General features: G+C 41.0%; 1 protein-coding gene across 2 annotated transcripts in view; it reads right to left on the bottom strand.

Annotated features, from left to right (window-relative positions):
- FRAS1 (Fraser extracellular matrix complex subunit 1) overlaps nucleotides 1-19,355 on the bottom strand; it is a 516,652-nt gene that overhangs the window by 448,089 nt on the left and 49,208 nt on the right. The gene's annotated exons all lie outside the window — the stretch shown is intronic.

Here is a 19,355-nt window from a genome sequence, read left to right as displayed (position 1 = left end):
TGTTACAACTCTGCGGTACAACTCTGCGGTGTAACTCTTTCGGTTACAACTCTGACCGAAACTGTCATGCGTGCATTCACATCAGGAACATAAGCTGAGCTTCCTCAGAGTACGACTTGGCTAGACTGAGAGCTCTTAACCCCCACTTCAGACAGTGCCTGGTCCTACTGCTTATGTTGCCAGAGATACTTTTTGACTTTTGTTTTTATCTTATTTTAAGGGGTCCATGACGGACCACCAGACAAAGACCTCACTTTTGTATAAACACTGAACTAATTCTGAAATGAAACAGGAATAGGGTTGTTCTCCCAGTCGAACCGGAAGTACAAATCGATAGCAACTAGCTGCCCCTCCTGACTCTACACACCCTCTTCAGGGGGGCCCGGGTCTGCATGAGGTCACTTACTGATAGGAGAGCTGGTGAGAAACCACCAGGAAACACAAGGCAGCGCTGGCCAGCCACCAGCCTTGCAGATCTGCAGCACACACAGGAAGGGAAGGGAAAGGATTCCACAGGTTCAGTTTGGGGCCATGTTGAAACAGGAGAGCGCTTTAATAACCTGGTTAGTGAATTCACTTAATAAAACTAACTATCCCCATGGAGACGGTCCCAGGTACCTATTTATCAGCAACTACTTAAAACCACACCAAAGTTATTACATAGTCCTTAATTTACTCCAGCTAATGCCGGCAAAATCATTTCACATTTACCCATTCTTGTAGGATACATGCCTGAATAAGTCATGACTAATTAATTTTTTTTCTTCCCACTTGAATCTACGATGCCAGTCACTTAACACCACTGGGCTCTCTGGCATGATGCTCAAACGCTCTAATGTTCTTTACACTGCTGTAGATTTCAGCCCTGAAAAGCATCTCCGAGGTAAACACGCCTTTCTAATGCTAACATATCATCTTCTCCACGTGGCACAAACTCAGGTGTCAAGAACGGTAAGCAGTTTCGGCTTCTGCCTACGCTGCTTTTATTATGAAGCACAGACATTTTCAACGCAACAGTCATGCCTCTCACCAGACTCCATAATTCCTCTGTAATCATCAAGATGCAAACATTTTCCTCACTTGATATCAAAAGAAACAGAATAATAACTCTAGAGGTATGGGCGGGAATGGTGGAGGAGAAAGAACGATAGTCTGGATGGGGTCGAGGAGTCTCAAGGAAAGCTGAGCTGAAAGGAAAAGTCTGCCATGGCTGAGCCCGGCTCAGTCAAATAGATTTAGTCAAGAAGATTTCTATAAATTTAAACCTCTATAGCAAATCCTATGTGATTATATACCAGTCTCAGAATTTTAATACCTAAAAGAATGTATTCCTCTGAAATATGCTTTTATCCAAGGCACAATGAAAGCACAGGAGAATGTAACATGTCTTCAAAAACCTGCATGTATCTTAAGGAAAAAAAAAATGTAATTTTTACTTCAAGTGTTAATAATACCTGAAAGGAAGATCAGAAAATATCAGAAGCAACAATTCAGTTTATTTGGTACCATAGCTTCATAGCAGCGGAAGTGATGGCTATTAACTCTACAGCCTGTAGCAAGCTCTCCCCACAAGCTACGAGCTGCCCGAGGGTAGGGCCATGTCTATCCCCACATCCTCTGTGCCTGGAAGCAGTGTGGATGCAGGGATTGTCTATGAATGAAGGGGGTTAACGAATGACTGAATGCCCAGCTGAGTATGTTTTTGGGGTTGGTTACAACTTTCACAGTTTCAACTTTTTAAGACAGAAGAATGGGGAAAAAAAACTAAGATGTGAATCAGTGATTCTGATTTGGCTGGACTTGATTCATATCATCATTGCTAGTAATAAGTATGCAGCACTAAGTCTGTAATCAGTACTACTAAAGCTATTAAACACAAAAAAATCTAGTTGATGTATTCTATATATCATCAGTCCCCAGTCTTTTTGGCACCAGGGACCAGTTTCATCAAAGACAATTTTTCCACAGAGGGGAGGTTAGGATGGTTTCCAGATGATTCTCATAAGCAACAGGCAACCTAGACCCTTTGAACGTAGTTCTCAGTAGGGTTCACACTTCTGTGAGAATCTCATGCCTCAGATGATCTGCCAGGAGGTAGGGCTCATGCAGCAACGTGAGTGAAGGGGAGTGGCTGCTTGTTCACTCACCACTCACCTCCTGCTGTGCAGCCCAGTGCTAAGAGGCCAAGGACCAGTACCAGTCCATGGTCTAGCATTTTGGAGACCCCTGCTATACATAGTTCTTATATTTCTATAATCTACCCTGTAATCTAATTATGTGCGTGTTAGCTGCTCAGTCGTGTGCAACTCTTTGCAACCCCATGGACTGTAGCCCCACCAAGCTCCTCTGTCCATGGAATTCTCCAGGCAAGAATACTGGAGTGGATCCTCCTCCAGGGGATCTTCCCAACCCAGGGATCAACCCAAGTGAATGCGGCAATAGTCAACAACAGTGGTGCTCCAGGCCACAGTCAGAGCATAGACACCTTTATGAAAATGTGAAAACAATCACATCTCTATCTAGCTCAAAATCCTACAGTAATTCCTTCTGCCTTAAGATAAAGTCCAAACTTCTTTAAAAGGCTTCTAATCCTTCATTAGGGAGCAGAGAATTCTCTGTTTGGCCTTCTCTCTCACCACTTCTCTACCACTACTCCACATTCAAGTCATTCCAAAATGCTTCTGGTTCCTCCAACATGCTATACTCCTCTCGCTCTGGCTCTCTCCCTCTCTCTCAGCTTTCAGGTATACTGTTCCCCCTGCGTGTAACATCCTTCACCCAATCTCTTTAATAGTTGTTTAATCATACCTCCATCAAGATTTATTTCCATGAATACAGGACAGCATCTGTCTGAGTCACCATATTCTAATGGCTAGTAAAATGTTGGGCACATGTTAGTCGCTCAGTTGTGTCCAACTCTTTGCAACCCCTTGGACAGTAGTGCACCAGGCTCCTCTGTCCATGGAACTCTCCAGGTAAGAAAACTCGCATGGGTAGCCATTCCCTCCTCCAGGGGATCTTCCTGACCCATGGATTAAACCTGTCTCCTGCATTGCAGTTGGATTTGTTACTGTCTAAGTTACCAGGACCTTAAAAAGTATTTTATGAATTAATGAATATTGGGGTTCATTCTGAGTGGCTTTTAATTATCCTGGGGCAATAATTTCAACGTTCCATTAAACTGCTTGTTATCAGAACAAAAGCTTTGACTAACATAAAATAAACATATTCTAGAGGTCTCCATGCACATGAGGAAGTTGGTGAATGATATCCTCTGTCAACAGTGCTTTCCGCATTTACCTTCTTACTTATTCACTGTTTCATGATCTATGATTAGACATGAGATAGGAATAAAACTATGAATCAACACTAACATTTTACAATGTGCTAGATCCAAAAATAAATCAAAGGGTAGAATAAAATTTGAGGAAGGGACGGTAGGCTGGTCTAGCTCTGTGCAGATGGATAAAACCAAGAATTTTCAACACAAAGAATACCAAGGATTTCTGTATCATATACCTATTATGCTGCTGAGGCATAAACAGATACAGTTCTTATCCTTTAGGGATCTAGACTGCAGATTCTAGAATCTAAGATAGACCCCACAAGTCCAGATCACAGTGACACCTTTAACTTTTGGCACCCAAGGCTCATCATCCAAGAACTGTTCATAGTTCAACTGCCATAGGTGGCCATCCAGAATGAAATCTGCCATGTGTGCAGTGAGACAAAAAGATCCAGCCAAGTCTACTGTGCTGCTTTAGACAGGCATACACCATAGTTATTTTCTTACAAAACATACACAGTCCAGTCTGAGCAGAGCTCAAGCATTACCAAAGAAGTCTTTGTTTATCAATAAATATGAAGGGTGGCAGAGAGTCTGATAAAATACCCTCCTTACCTACTATCCAGCAAGGGGATAAGTCTCCCAGGCCAGGATGGCTAATTTCTGCACTATAACTTAATACAGTGCTTTCACAAGCTGTGCCAGGAGGGACAGAAGGCACAGTATGCTTGATTACATTACTTGTTGACCAGGGCCCTGCAGTCACACCCAAGGAAGGAATGAAGGCCAGCACCATTCCAAAGTCCCTTACCCTAACTGAGGTTCCCACTCTATTACAGAGGCCCCAGGATGCTTCCAAGGTGTGGAGGGAGGTGAGCTTTATTAAAAAATTTAAACCTCAGCAAAAAGAAAGCATTACAATCAGAATTGGGCCAAACTCTTCAAAGGAACTTGTTTTACTTTAGCCTACTTGTTGGCTCAGATGGTAAAGAATCTGCCTGCATTGTGGGAGACCTGGGTTTGATCCCTGAGTCAGGAAGATCCCCTGGAGAAGGAAATGGCAACACACTCCAGTATTCTTGCCTAGTGAATTCTATGGACAGAGGAGCCTGGTGGGTTACCATGCACGGGGTTGCAAAGAGTCAGACATGACCAAAGCGGCTAACAAACACATAGAGCAGGAACCCTAATCAGGCCTCTTTCTACTCTGGAGATTATACAAAAATTTGTTTATGTGGCTATTGCTCCAAGGAGAAAGATCCAACCAGCCTGCATACTAGATCATTCAGATTCCAGAGAAGGTCAATTTGGAGGCAAGACTGGTTGAGTGGATTCTGAACTTTCACTGCATTTCCAAAGAAAGCTGGTAGCCCAGAAGAGTAAAGTATCAAAGCATCCAGGGGCTGTATTTCCTCGAGTTCCCTGGGTGTATGTCTTCCTGGATGTCTTCCTTGACTTGTCCTGGGATTGAGACAATTTCCCACAAAGTAGGTAAGGCTATGAAACCAACATGAGAACCACAATCATTCCATCCAATTTATCTGTATCGCAGCACCAGATTTGGCCCAAATCTAGGTTCTGAACCCACATGTAGCAAGATTTTAATTCAGTTGAGACTACAGCAGAGAAAATCCAGGAACCAAACTTAAGTATCCTAAGATTCAAAGACTGAGAGACAATAAATCATTCTGGAATAGACCCCTAAAGTCACAGAGTATGCATGTGAACCCCATGCATACTCAAGTCCCCAAGAGTATGCTCAATGCCGCACACCAGTAATCCCTGAAGTCAGACGTGGTACCAAACACCCTCCTCTGAAGCAAGACTGGCCAAAGCGGCAGCTCTACACACGTGCTCCTTTGTCTCGTCAACCTGGCTGGCCTGGACCCCAGTAGAGAACAAGCCAGAGCTACTGTGGGCTTCTCCCCAGTACACCGTCTCACCACGGGACCAAGACTCCTACCCAAAGAACTGGCAGGAATGAGAGAAACATGAAAGATGTTTTGAGAATCTCAAAAAGAAACTGTTAGTCACTCAGTCCTGTCTGACTCTTTGTGACCCCATGGATTCAGATATAAGCCTTACTGAGAAGAGGTAGTACACCTTGGATAACTCTAGATTAAACCTTAGTGACAAACTCATACATGTAACAGCCCCACATGTTGATGAAGGCAAAGTTGATGCTTGCCCTGCTGCCACTATCACAGAGGAAATCATAATTTAATTGTCTGAAGTCACATATACAAAGTTTGTTATTGTTGGTGTTTTATTGTTTACAAGGAAAATTATTTGTTCAGATTAAAGATATTTGGCATATACACTGGTCATAAAAAATCAGTGTACATTTTAAATAAAACCAAACACACTGTCAACTCCAAAACAAGCAGAATATATAAAATTCCAATACACTTGTACTCTGCTCAAATATGTTCTATGAAGCAAACAGTTAAGGAAACACATTCATTTATAACTTCAAAAAATTCCCCCCATCAGTTTGACTAAAAGAAAAAAAAAAAAAAAAAGGAGCAAACGGGGAAAAAAAGATGGATTTTGCAATTGTTTTGCTTCAGTAGACAAGAAGGGAAAACAGACAAGAGAGGCTCTTCCTCTCTCTTCAATGTAGTAACATTAGCTGCTCCCAGAAAGCATAATCTGAACCACTCAATTACAACACCCAGCTGTCAGTCACGACATTTTGCTTGTTTCCATTACCTGATAGTGATTATCTCAAAACTAGAGTTTCCCATACCTTGGTCCATGGATCAGTCATCAAATCACCTGGGATACTTGCAGCCATCCATTTTTGTCTCACTGAATCAGAATCCTCAGAACTGAGTTAGCTGGTTGGGTTTTTAATAAATACCCTGACTATAACTCAAAGTCAGGGTTAAGAGCTACTAGTCTAAAAACTTGAACTTGCTGCCATAGCTTTTGAGGAGCTATTGGAAATATAATAAAAGTAGTAAAAGAAAGAAAGATTGAATATAACCATTTAATGGTTTTGGTTTGGACATTTCATAACTACAGTAACTAAGAAACAAGTAGCCACAAACAGAATTTATTTGGCAAAGACAATTATATGTCACTACTCTTATAGTACTTTCATAAGCCATTTCTGGAGGCCTAAATATTATTGAGGGGAACTCCCTGGTAGTTCCATCGGTAAAGAATCTGCCTGCAGTCCAGGAGACCCAGGTTCAATCCCTGGGTCGGGAAGGTCCCCTAGAGAAGGAAATGGCAATCTATTCCAGTATTCTTGCCTGGAAAATCCCATGCACAGAGGAGCCTGGCGGGGCTACAGTCCAGATACAACTTAGAGACTAAACCACCAGATTGAATGAATCAAATTGAATGATTTGAATCCTAATTTCTGTGTAGTGTGTTAATGCTTTCAAAGCCCTTTCATAAGTCAGAGGTCTCAAGAAGTAGCTATTAGAAAAACAGTCACCTAATAGAAAAGCTCACACATGACTGAGATATGTGTGTGTGTGTTAAGTCGCTTCAGTCATGTCTGACTCTTTGGGACCCTATAGACTGCTGCCCACCAGGCTCAGCTGTTCATGGGGATTCTCCAGGCAAGAATACTGGAGGGTGCCATGCCCTCCTCCAGGGATCTTCCCCACCCAGAGATCGAACCCATGTCTCCGGCAGCTTCTGTATTGCAGGTGGATTCTTTACCACTGCGCCACCACAGAAGCCCAACTGAGGCATAAAATGTAGTAAAATAAATTATAGATTTATGATTTCCAGAATTATGTATCCTAGGGAATAGTTAAATTATAAATATATACATGAAATGACTTTATGATTCCTTCAAAGCAATAGCAAAAGTAAAATTTTTTAATATATTTGTTAGTTATTCATTAGTTTCATTTGTTCAGTTAGCTTTCTATATTGCTTTTCTATACATTATTATAAGGCGATCTTATTACAGTTTTCAGTCAAGCATCAAAAATATGATAACCACATGCAATCATTTTCCCTTCTTACTCTGACAAATGTTTAATTCAACTAAAATTTAGATTTATTGTGGAAAAAAACATAGAAAGCAAGGCAATATACTCATTAAAGTGAAGGAGATTATCAAAGAAGTTCTCAATATATGAAAAAAATACTGAGATGTCAAAGATTGAAAAAAATTTTAGTGTCTTTTTTTTCAATATCGTTTTTAAAATATACACTTTTCTCTGGTTCAGAATCCCTTCATATCTCTTGAAGGCACTCCATCTTGGGATGTAAATATGGCAGCAGTAGGCTTGTCTTGCTCCCCCACCACGTACACTCCAAATTGTCTCATCTCTATCCTAGTTAACTCTTCATGACTTTTGCATTGTGGCAAAACAGAACCTCATCTTACATTTCACAGTTTATGTACCGATTTCAAGGTTGGTCATGTTTCATATTTTAGCCTATATCCAACAGTTGCTCTGTTAGTTACTCTGTTTCATATTTTAGCCTATTTCCAACAGTTTCTCTCTGTTAAGATCAGGAAGTTTGAAAATAACAGTAAGGGGCCTACATCATCTCCCCCACCATCTCTCTACCCAAATGAAACAAAAAGTGAATATTCGGGGGTCTTCATAGGCACCAAGAAGTCTCCTACCCCATGGCTGCTCCTCATTTCCTCCCCACACCCTCTGAGAAGAGCCATAAGAGGTCCTGGTTTAGGATGTCAGCATCTCCCCTGCCACTGAGTCTTCCATGCTTTGAACAACCAAATTCCTAGAATTTTATGATACCTGCCAACCACCTCTCTCACCTCTTCCAAAATAAGGATTTTAAGTGAGTTTTGCACAATCATGTAAAAACATACTATGTTAGGTAAGATCAATAGTACAGAGCAGATGTGGAAGGCAACTACTCCCCTTAAACATTTACTCTTCTGAAGATTATGCCAACCTGAGCCTGAATTCTGGCTTCAGAACAAGATACTCTTTCAGACTGGTGGGATCCATCCACACAGAGCCATCTGATGCCAGGAGGAGAGACTGGGGAACAGCAGGTTTTCTAAAGAATTTGGGTCTAAAGTAAAGAAAGACTGGGAAGGAAATCAACCCACCGCTGAGAAAACAAATAAATCCAATCAATCTAAATCAGAAGAACAATCAATGGAGGAAGGCAACATGAAGCAAGGTGAGGTTGAACACCTTGTCGGAACCTCAGGATTAGTTCAACTTTCTCACAAAATATAAGAATATAAAGCATTCTATAACTTCAGCAGAAAATTGTTGCAGGACATGAAGTATAGGATACAGGTATGATTTCAAAACAGGGCTTATTTTCTTTAATATGGAAGTATGTATTATTTGCTTTCTTTTAAAATTTTTAGCTAAAAAGTCTTCTGGCGTTACTGTAAGTTCCTGAAAAACAAGCATTTGGCCTTTCATAGCTATACTACCAGCACTAGCGTGGTAGACATACCCGCTATGCAATGAATTTCTGCCAACCTGACAGAATGAATGAACAAGTTTATATCTCATTTTCTCTTTTTCTGAAATGCATTCATTAACAAATAGCATGAAAGCAAACAAAAAAAAATGCATAGGATGAATCATTTAATCTTGCTAGTAAGACCAAACCTACTGATGTAAAAGAATAAAGACAGTACTCTGTATAAGAATATCTCATACATCACAGGGGTGTCTGTGCATGCTCACAGTTGCTCAGCCATGTCTGACTCTCTTTGATCCCATAGACTGTAACCCATCAGGCTCCTCTGTCCATGGGATTTTCCAGGCAAGAATACTGGAGTGGGTTGCCATTTCCTCCTCCAGGGGATCTTCCCAACCCAGGGATGCAACCCGCATCTCCTGCGTTGGCAGGTGGATTCTTTACCAGTGCACAACCTGGGAAGCTCACACAGCACAGGGAATACAGCCAATGTTTTATAATAACTTTAAGTGGAATATAATCTATAGACATTTGTTATCACTATGCCATACACCTTAAACTAATATTTTAAATCAATTACACCTCAATTTTAAAAAAAAGAGTTTAAAAAGAAGATAGTGATCTGCATGTATACAGATAAAACCAACTGTGTACACACCCTAATTGTTCAAAGGAAGAAGAATCTGGTGGGTGGCATTAAATCTCTGTCTTCTCTACATGTCTGCCAAGGCTACATTTCCATCCTTCTCACTTTCTCTTGCCCTTGATAGATTTATACTAAATATTCTGCAAATTGTTGTTGACATTATGGAGCAAACATGTTAAGGTCCTAGTGACCAAGACAAGTGCAGTGAGCCTGGTGCTATCTTGGCTCAGCAGCCTCTCAAGGGATCTTTGTTCTGATTTATTTCTCAACATCTCATTTCCACCTTGCATTTAATGTCAAAGTTGTCACAACCACTCCTAAAGGAAACTGGAGTAAAACAGTGAATAAAAACACTGTCACAGTTCCAGAGCAATAGAGGATGTTGAGCTAGCTGAGGGGACTGAGCTAAATGAGCTCCGAGCGTGGAGGAGGCTGCTGCCCACAAGTAGGTGTTCCGCTTCATCTGATCCCATCAAATGCTGGGGACAGGAAGGTGCAGGGGCTGCAATCTGGCCGTTGGGCAGAGCTTAGCTCCTCCTCCCATGAGCATGACTGATCTACAAGGCTAAGGTGAAGAACTGTAACATACCACTTTTCATAAATGGATATCCCTCACCCAGCCCAGCGATCTATTCTGTCCCCAACCCCCCATCTCCACTCCATCCCCAGGAGGAGGAGATCTGTAAGAAACAGTCATAATCTACACACGTAGACCTATAAGGCCACCTGCCCATCATGGCCTCTCAGAGGGCAAGGGAGAACTAAAACACTTGCATTTGAGACTCTTGGGTATATTAAAGTACTGACAAAAAAATGACTAACAATGCCAAATGTTTTATTTAACAATTTAAATTGTTCAGTGAATATCTTCTTCCAATACCATCTCAGTATCCAAGAGTGAGTGACTCCTAGAGATGATGTAGAAAGTCTAGGGGACTTCCCTGGTAGTTCAGTGGCTAAGACTCCACACCCACAATGCAGGGGTCCCAGGTTCAGTCCCTGGCAGAGAAACTAGATCCCACATGCTGCAACTAAAGATCCCATTAGCTGCAGCTAAGACCTGGCATAGCCAAAAAAAAAGTCTAAATACTGGTCCCTTCATGACTTACAGGCTGGCTTCAGTTGGCTTTCCTCAGAGCTCCCCTGTAGCTACTTCTGAAGTCCCTGAACCCAAGGTACTCTTATTTGCCTAAGTCTTAAAGGGAAAAGCAGAAAAACTTGTTCTTTAAGAAGTAGCAAGCAGCTTCCCCTGCCTCTCTTTGGGCTCCAGAATAAGCAGAGGTGGGTACTGGCATATTTCACATGTAGAAGATAAAGCCACCCCCCATGCACACACACACACACACACACACACACACCACCATCTCCAAGAGTGTTTTGTTATTCCATGGTGGTGGTGGTGCGTGAAAGTGAAAGTCGCTCAGTTGTGTCCACACTCTTTGCAACCCATGGACTATATAGCCCGCCAGGTTTCTCTTTCCGTGGAACTTTCCAGGCAAGAATACTGAAGTGGGTTGCTATTTCCTACTCCAGGGGATCTTCCCAACTCAGAGATTGAACCCATGTCTCCCACATCACAGGCAGATTCTTTACACTCTGAGCCATGGTGGTGGTGGTGGGTCAGTCAGTTCAGTTCAGTCAGTCCAGTCGCTCAGTCACGTCCGACTCTTTGCGACCCCATGAACTGCAGCACGCCAGGCCTCCCTGTCCATCACCAACTCCCGGAGTTCACTCAGACTCACGTCCATCGAGTCAGTGATGCCATCCAGCCATCTCATCCTCTGTCGTCCTCTTCTCCTCCTGCCCCCAATCCCTCCCAGCATCAGAGTCTTTTACAGTGAGTCAACTCTGCCCATGAGGTGGCCAAAGTACTGGAGTTTCAGCTTTAGCATCAGTCCTTCCAAAGAACACCCAGGACTGATCTCCTTTAGAATGGACTGGTTGGATCTCCTTGCAGTCCAAGGGACTCTCAAGAGTCTTTTCCAACACCACAGTTCAAAAGGATTAATTCTTTGGCACTCAGCTTTCTTCACAGTCCAACTCTCACATCCATACATGACCACAGGAAAAACCATAGCCTTGACTAGACGGACCTTTGTTGGCAAAGTAATGTCTCTGGTTTTGAATATGCTATCTAGGTTGGTCATAACTTTCCTTCCAAGGAGTAAGCATCTTTTAATTTCATGGCTGTAATCACCATCTACCATGATTTTGGAGCCCCCAAAAATAAAGTCTGACACTGTTTCCACTGTTTCAGTCAGCCAAAACAAGACTGGGAGCTGACTGTGGCTCAGATCATGAGCTCCTTATTGCCAAATTCAGACTTAAATTGAAGAAAGTAGAGAAAACCACTAGACCATTCAGGTATGACCTAAATCAAATCCCTTATGATTATACAGTAGAAGTGAGAAATAGACTTAAGGGACTAGATCTGATAGAGTGCCTGATGAACTATGGACTGAGCTTTGTGACACTGTACAGGAGATGGGGATCAAGACCGTCCCCGTGGAAAAGAAATACAAAAAAGCAAAATGGCTGTCTGGGGAGGCCTTACAAATAGCTGTGAAAAGAGAGGCGAAAAGCAAAGGTGGTGGTGGGTAGTCACTTCAAATCTAGATACATTTCCACTTTGGTTTAAAGAATAGGAGAATCGCTCAATGTTCTACTTCTGTGCTGGCTTCTCCTTTGGGTGAAACTTTCTCTCTTTTGGCCCCACCCCTCAGATCCTAAAGAGGGGTGAGTGTACTCATTATGAGGCAATAAATTTAGACATGTCCGCCCAAGAGAAATCTATAGCAATGTGTTAATTTCAATCTCAAGTCAATAAAATCTTCATAATAGTCCACACTGGACTTCCCTGATGGTCCAATAGTTAAGAATCTGCCTGCCAGTACAGGGGACATGGGTTCGATCCCTGCTCCAGGAAGATCCCACGTCTTGGGGGAATTAAGGCCCTGTGCCACAACTACTGAGTCCGTGCTCTAGAGCCCATGAGCTACAACAATAAGGGAAGCCACGACAATGAGAACCCCGTGCACTGCAACTAGCCAGAGTCCACACGCAGCAACGAAGATCTAGCGCAGCCATATATAATAAATAAACACTAAAAAAAAAAAAAAGTCATGTTAGTCCTCATGACTTCACCTATTTAGTTTACACAGCTTAACTCAGTTGTGTGTTTTTTTTTAATACCTTTTCCCCACTCAATCTCTTGTCCAATTTTCAGCTTTTACTTGATCTACACTGTTCAGCTAGAAGTTAAAATACCTCTGTGAAGGTGGTACCCAATGTCATCCTAACTTGGAGAATTGAGGGGAATTTGTAGTCATTCAGTAAAGTTCATACTCAGCGTGAAAATGATAACAGCCAACATGCACGGAATAAATCCAATTAGCATATGGGTACTTAGGGTTCCTTCATTTCATGTGAAGTGACATTTTGATAACTAAAGAATTGAGTCATTACCACTCTCTGGTTACAACCGGTCTGACAGATTCTGGGCATGAACTTCACTAATTGAGTTTTCAAGGACTTAGAGAAGTAGTGATAGGGATGCTTTCTGTGCTGTTTCCTCTGTAAAAGTGCTGCTGGAGGTCCTCTGGAAATGGTTTCTTTTCTGGGAAGTACCTAAGAAAGTATGTTCAACAGTTCAGAAAAAGAAAAAAAAAAGTGTTCTAATTTTTTTTTCTTTTGAAAATCACCATTTTTAACCTTGATCAAAGAAGTTCAATTGATCAGAACATTTTAGAAGTGCCATTCAACTTAAAAAATGATCTTGATATAAATGTGCAATGTTAGGTCTTGATAGAGTCGCTACAGTATCATTCGAGGTATTAAAAGGGAGTGGATTTTGCTTGGTATTTTGAGATTCACTGACTATTTGCTGAATGAGTGAAGCAGACCAAAAAGACAATAGCAGAGCAAGCAACCACACACCTGAATTCTATTTAGGGCCCTGCCTCTATGTATGCAGCTTTGCTCCTGTTCTAGAACCCTCATTTCATATTCTTCATGTTCTGTTAGAATATCAGGCCAATGTTCCTTCTTTCCTCCATTCAGCTGTCTTATCCTTTTTCCTATAACAAATGTGAAAACACATTATGAACTAAAAGCACTATACAAATATAAATTATTTGTATTATTACAACTTGAGCCACAATGTTGTCCAAGAATATCAGAACCAGAAATTCTCAGTCAAGAATTCTCTTTAGATAGAAAATTCCAGTTTTCTAGCCTAGGTATTGATTAAAAAAAATTCACCAATGCTTTGGATGAAAAATGTTAAAAATGACACTCCCAGTTTGAAATTTCAGAGGAAAAGGAGACTAAGCATAGTTTTAGGTTCTTCCAGATGTAAACACAGGAATACCAACTAATTTATTGTTTACTCCGACAACTTTCTCATCAAAACAATTCAAAACCACTATATTGTCTCATGCCTGTATGTGGAAGACATAAAAAAAAAAAAACCACAAGGACTGAATGTTGAAGCAAAAGCAAGCACAAGGGAGTTCTAGATCCTGAAGTTGCCTGCAGTTCACAGCTAAACTAAAACATGTTCTTTCATAAATGTTTCTCAGCTTCTCCTTTTGTGAAACAAAATCACACTTGTTGAGTCAGCCATCAGCTCTATGGAGTAATGGTACTATATAAATCAGTCTTATAATAATCTATGCTTTTAAACTATCAAGTTAACCATGTTTAAAAATTAAAGGATGATTATCCATATTAAATGGCTCCTGTAGCCAGGCTAAGCATTTCGGCAGCTCCTACATATGTTCAAAGACTTAACACTAGTATCCCTTCCCTTCTCCAGCACAGTCTTGTTTTAGACTAACACTAACCTAAGGTGTAAAGACAATGGGCTTGAAAGCCAACAATTCTTGACTACATTCCCCATTCTGCCCCTTCACAAAACATGTGATCTTCAGGAAATAATCTTTGCCTCAATTTCCTTAATTGTACAATAGAGATACTAATATCCACACTTGAATATGACTGGAGTATTAGGATAAATGAGGTATATACGTATCGGGAGCAAGGATCAGCTACATAATTTGTATGGTCTGGTGCAAAATGAAAACACACTCAAAAACTACTAAAATTTTCAAGATGGCAACAGCAGAGCATAAAACCAAGCATGGAGCCCTTCTGAATGGGGAACTTGTGATACTGCACAGATCACACACTTGTGAATCTGTCCTTGCACACCTCAAAGAGCATTGCAAGTATTCAATATGTGACAGGTATTATTAAAATGCTTACTTTGATATGAACTTTTAATTTTTCAGAATGTTTCACAGAGAGATGGTTTTCCCAATGGGGACAGAACCTTCAGAGAGTGAAAATGTCATTGAACAACTGCTGGGAAGGCACTGAATGTCTCTTGGCCAAATTTTCTCATATTCAGAACAGAAGTTGATTCAGAGAAGTAGTTTTCAAACTATACTTTGAAGGTATTCCCTGAAGAAGACTTGGAGTCCCCTCAAAGACACAGGGGCAGGCAGAGAGGGGGCAAGCCAAGTGGGTCCCTCTTACTTGAAACAGAATGACTATGTTTGACTTGCTTACCTTCATTTGGAAAAAAAAAAAATGAGTTACATGATAATAAATGAAAACTACTAGATTTCTTGAGCTTGCTGCCTTTCCAGTTTTAAGGTCCATGCTCTATTTCTTGTTATATCTTTACAACCTTAAAAGTAGAAATCTAACACCACTTTCATTTGTTAAAGAATATACAGAGTCAACATCATGTCTAGGGCTGCGTCATGACCCAAAGCCTGCCCTCCCCCACTGCAACACCAGTTTCTTTCCTGGGCTGCCTCTCTCCCCTCCAGCTTCGAGAAGTTACTTCCTTCTTGGGATATTCCCTTTCTAGTGCCTCAAGACACCCAGCTCCCTCAGAGGCGACTACAGCGTTAACATGACCACAGTGGAGGAGGAAGACGTATACAAAACGTGATGAATTAGAGATCAATTCAGTATGATAATAAGCTATTTCCCTCATTTCTCTCCTAACTGTGCCACCATCATATCCAACATCTCTCTCCCAAACCTGGCATTCTCTGTCTTCCATGCTACTCCACAAAGCACCCAGCAGCTATCAGTTCTTTCATGGAAAAGCTCACGCTGCAGAATCACACAGCCTGGGAACGAATCTCCCCCGGCCGTGTTCTCACTTGTGATCTAGAGTGAAAACCTCTCCTGCCAGAGTCTTCTCCTAGGGATATGATAAAGATTAAGTAAATGAATACATATAAACCTCTTGGAACGGTGCCTGGAACATAGTAAGTGCTAAGTGTTTATTGAATCAATAAATACATTTTTAATTTACCTATCTAACGTACACCTTCACCTCCATCCTGCAAAAACTTGGCCCCAAGGATTTCACAAGTGGAGGAGAGGGCTGGAACCAGGGCACAGACAGAAGAAGGGCTCACAGCCTGCTGTCATTCGCTAAAAATACCCATCACAGCCATTGTTTCTGTCTCAAAGGGCCAGTTACAGAAGCATTCCAAGTTGACTTATCCTTATTCCACATTTCACACCAACTCCTTTCAGGTATTACATGGCACCTGATGAAGTAAAAAATAAGTTTCTGAGGTCACCTTCTACTTTCAAATGACCCTGATACACCAAGGTCTCTTCCTTCATTGCCCCATGCCTTTTCCAGTCCCAAAAGCTGACATCTGGCCCGCAATACCAGCAGAGCCCTTATAAGCTAAAGCAATGAGGAGATTTTTTTAAAGATCTATGGGTACTGAATTAGAAAGAGAGGAAATGTCAAAAAAAAAACCATAGTGATCCTAGGAGTGTGCATTCACTCAGGGGGCTAGTGCGACTGTTCCCCTCAACAACAACAACCACTACCACAAAAAAGAACCACATTCTAGAAAGCCTTTAAGCAGTCTACTTGCTTATAAACAGTCTGAAAGAAAGAAAGTGATAGTCGCTCAGTTGTGACCAACTCTTTGCAACCCCATGTACTATATAGTTCATGGAATTCTCCAGGCCAGAATACTGGAGTGGGTAGACTTCCCCTTCTCCAGAGGATCTTCCCAACCCAGGGATCGAACCCAGGTCTCCCACATTGCAGGCAGATTTTTTTTTATCAGCTGAGCCACAAGGGAAGCCCATAAACAGTCTACAATTGCTATATTAAGAGATTCATTTAAGTTCGACTCTAGTTTTTAAAAATATAAATGGAAATAATTGCCACATGTCAGATGCTATTCGTGGCTCTGGGAATATGTTGGCCACTAAACAAAGTCCATGCCCCCATGGCACACATATTTAGGGAATGAAGGGGCCAGCGGGCACTCACATTCCAGTATGTGTGATTAAAACCACTAACATCGCTTATTTCTTTATTCCTAACTTTATCTGGAGCAAAGGGAGCACTTTGGAGAGAATCAAGATCCATGCTGACCCAGCACATTGAAGAAGAGAATTATACTAGAGGAATGCAGAATGGCAAGAAAACAATGGGAAAAGCAGAGACACAGCACAAAAAGTAAAAGAGGACCACAGACTAACTCCTGTCTTTGCATTTTCAGTCTAGAGGCAAGGCTACTCTCCTCACACCATATGGTGTCTGTCTCAGTCGGTAGGGCTGCCATCAGAGTATCACAAGGTGTATGGCTTTTGGAGGGTAGAAGTCAGGAGATCAAGGTGTGGACAGGGCCAGTTTTCAGATGGTTGTCTTTTACCAGGATCCTCACAGTCTCCCCAGTGTGTGTGTGTCAGTGTTCTGATCTCTTCTCATAAAGACACCAGATATTTCAGATTAAGGTCTGCTCGAATGACCTTATTTTACCTTGATAACCTCTTTAAAGGCCCTATGTCCAAGTACAGTTGTATTATGAGGTACCAAGAATTACAAATTCAACATATGAATTTAGGAGGACACAAATCAGCCCCTATCTGTCCTCTCTCTACTCTTAAGCTCAAAACCAAGATAATATAATCATGAGACTTCACCAAGCCTTAAATAGACCCAACCAGATTTTGTAAACTATTTTGTGGGAGAAATATGCTCTAAATTCCAAATAAGCAAATTAAAAATAAACTCTTTAGTTTATTTAGTTTATTATCAATTTAGTAGACCATCAGGAAATAGTCTTCCCCAGCCCCCACCTACAAAGAGGCTTTCATTGTTTGAACAAAACCTAACCAAGCAGGATCTGACAACATTAGGATAGAATTTCTTCTCTTGAAAAAGTTTTGACATTTTTACATTCAAAATAAAGATCTTTCTGGTCAGTTAGATGGGTTTTAAACATTTCTTTATTTACAGATATTTCATTGCTTTTACAATTGTGAATTTTGAAGACATTTCCTGGTGAAGGGGCTGCTCACAGGAAGAATGCTCCAGTTTGAACACAGGCTGAGTGCTAACTTCATTCTGGCTGGTTTCACAGGTTAAGCTGGCATGTGTGTGACTAAAACTACACTAAGCAAAATCCCTAAATCCAGAACTTAATTTTAGTAAATTTTATGACTAAATTGGAAAATTGGAAAATTCTGGCAAGTCATCACAGATACTTTACCTCTCAAATGGACATTGGTATCAAGCAGACAGCAAGTATTATCCTCAAAGAAACTGGGTAATTCTAGCAATAGTTTATTATCTAGAACGCTTACAATTCTGTTATTTTTTCAAAATGGTGCACTTGATAATAAGTAGATTACTAAATCACTCTATGAAAATTAATATACTTTTTAAAAAAATTTTTATCATGGTTGATATACAGTATTGTGTTAATTTCTGCTCTATAGCAAAGTGATTCAGTTAAACATATATTCATTTTCTTTTTTGCATCTTTTCCATTATGGTTGAGCTTCCCTGGTGGCTCAATGGTAAAGAATCAACCTTCCAATGCAGGAGAAAGGATTCAATGCTTGGGTCCAGAAGATCCTCTGGAGAAGGAAATGGCAATGGAGGGGTCTGGCAGGCTACAGTCACGGGGTCACAAAAGGTCAGACATGGCTAAACCACACAAACCATTACGGCTTGTCACAGGACACTGAATGTTGTTTCCCATCCCATACAGTAGGACTTTGCTGTTTATCCATCCTATATATAATAGTTTTGCATCTACCTGTGTCTAATGTTTTAAATGCTGAATTGTAGCCACTAAACTTTCCCAGTTTTATAAGAGGAAAAAACTCTGGAAGTTTTATAAGAGGCAAAGCAGACTGGCCTCTACCAAGCAGTCCTGGCTCTGCCATTTTCAGTGAAGCCTTGAAAAAGTTCCTTATTTTCTCTATGCTTGTTTTTCCATAAAATGGAAATAATGACTGTAGCTATCTCATAGCCCTTTGGAGAAGATTAATCATGAGGGCTGCAGGTAAAGCACTTAATACAATGTCTACCATGTAACTACATAGCAAATTGCAGTTACAACTGTTAGTAGTAGTTCATAGGCTTTTCAAGAACCCTGTGAAATAGGTACATAATTTCATGTCCACTTTCAAAATGAGAAAACTGAGACGTGGAGAAGCTGCCATTTGCCTAAACCTAAACAATCAATGGGCTTCCCTTGTAGCTCACTCGGTAAAGAATCTGCCTGCAGAGACCTGGGTTCGATCCCTGGGCTGGGAAGATCCCCTGGAGAAGGAAATGGCAACCCACTCCAGTATCATTGCCTGGAAAATCTCATGGACAGAGGAGCCTGGTGAGCTGCAGTCCATGGGGTCGCAAAGAGTCGGGCACGACTGAATGACTAACACTAACAAACAACCAATAAGAACATTATCTAACTCCAGACCTGGAATTTACACTAAACCAAAATGAATTGCAAGTGTTAATGAAATGTTTTTAGATAAATTGGCACTTACACCTTTGTCCCTCCTCCCTCATTTTCGCGAGCTATTCACATTCATATTTGCTTCCAAAAGCTAACAACACAGACATATAAATAAACTACTCATGGCTTGTATCAGCTATAGACTACAAGCAGTATCTACCAATAATCAATACAGGGACCTCTTTGATATGTGAAATCATTAAAGAAACTAGCAACTGTGTTT

This window comes from Ovis canadensis, chromosome 6 (assembly GCF_042477335.2).
Source record: "Ovis canadensis isolate MfBH-ARS-UI-01 breed Bighorn chromosome 6, ARS-UI_OviCan_v2, whole genome shotgun sequence".
Lineage (NCBI taxonomy): Eukaryota > Metazoa > Chordata > Mammalia > Artiodactyla > Bovidae > Ovis > Ovis canadensis.
The sequence above is the reverse complement of the archived record's forward strand: the minus strand, read 5'-3'. Positions and strand labels throughout refer to the sequence as shown.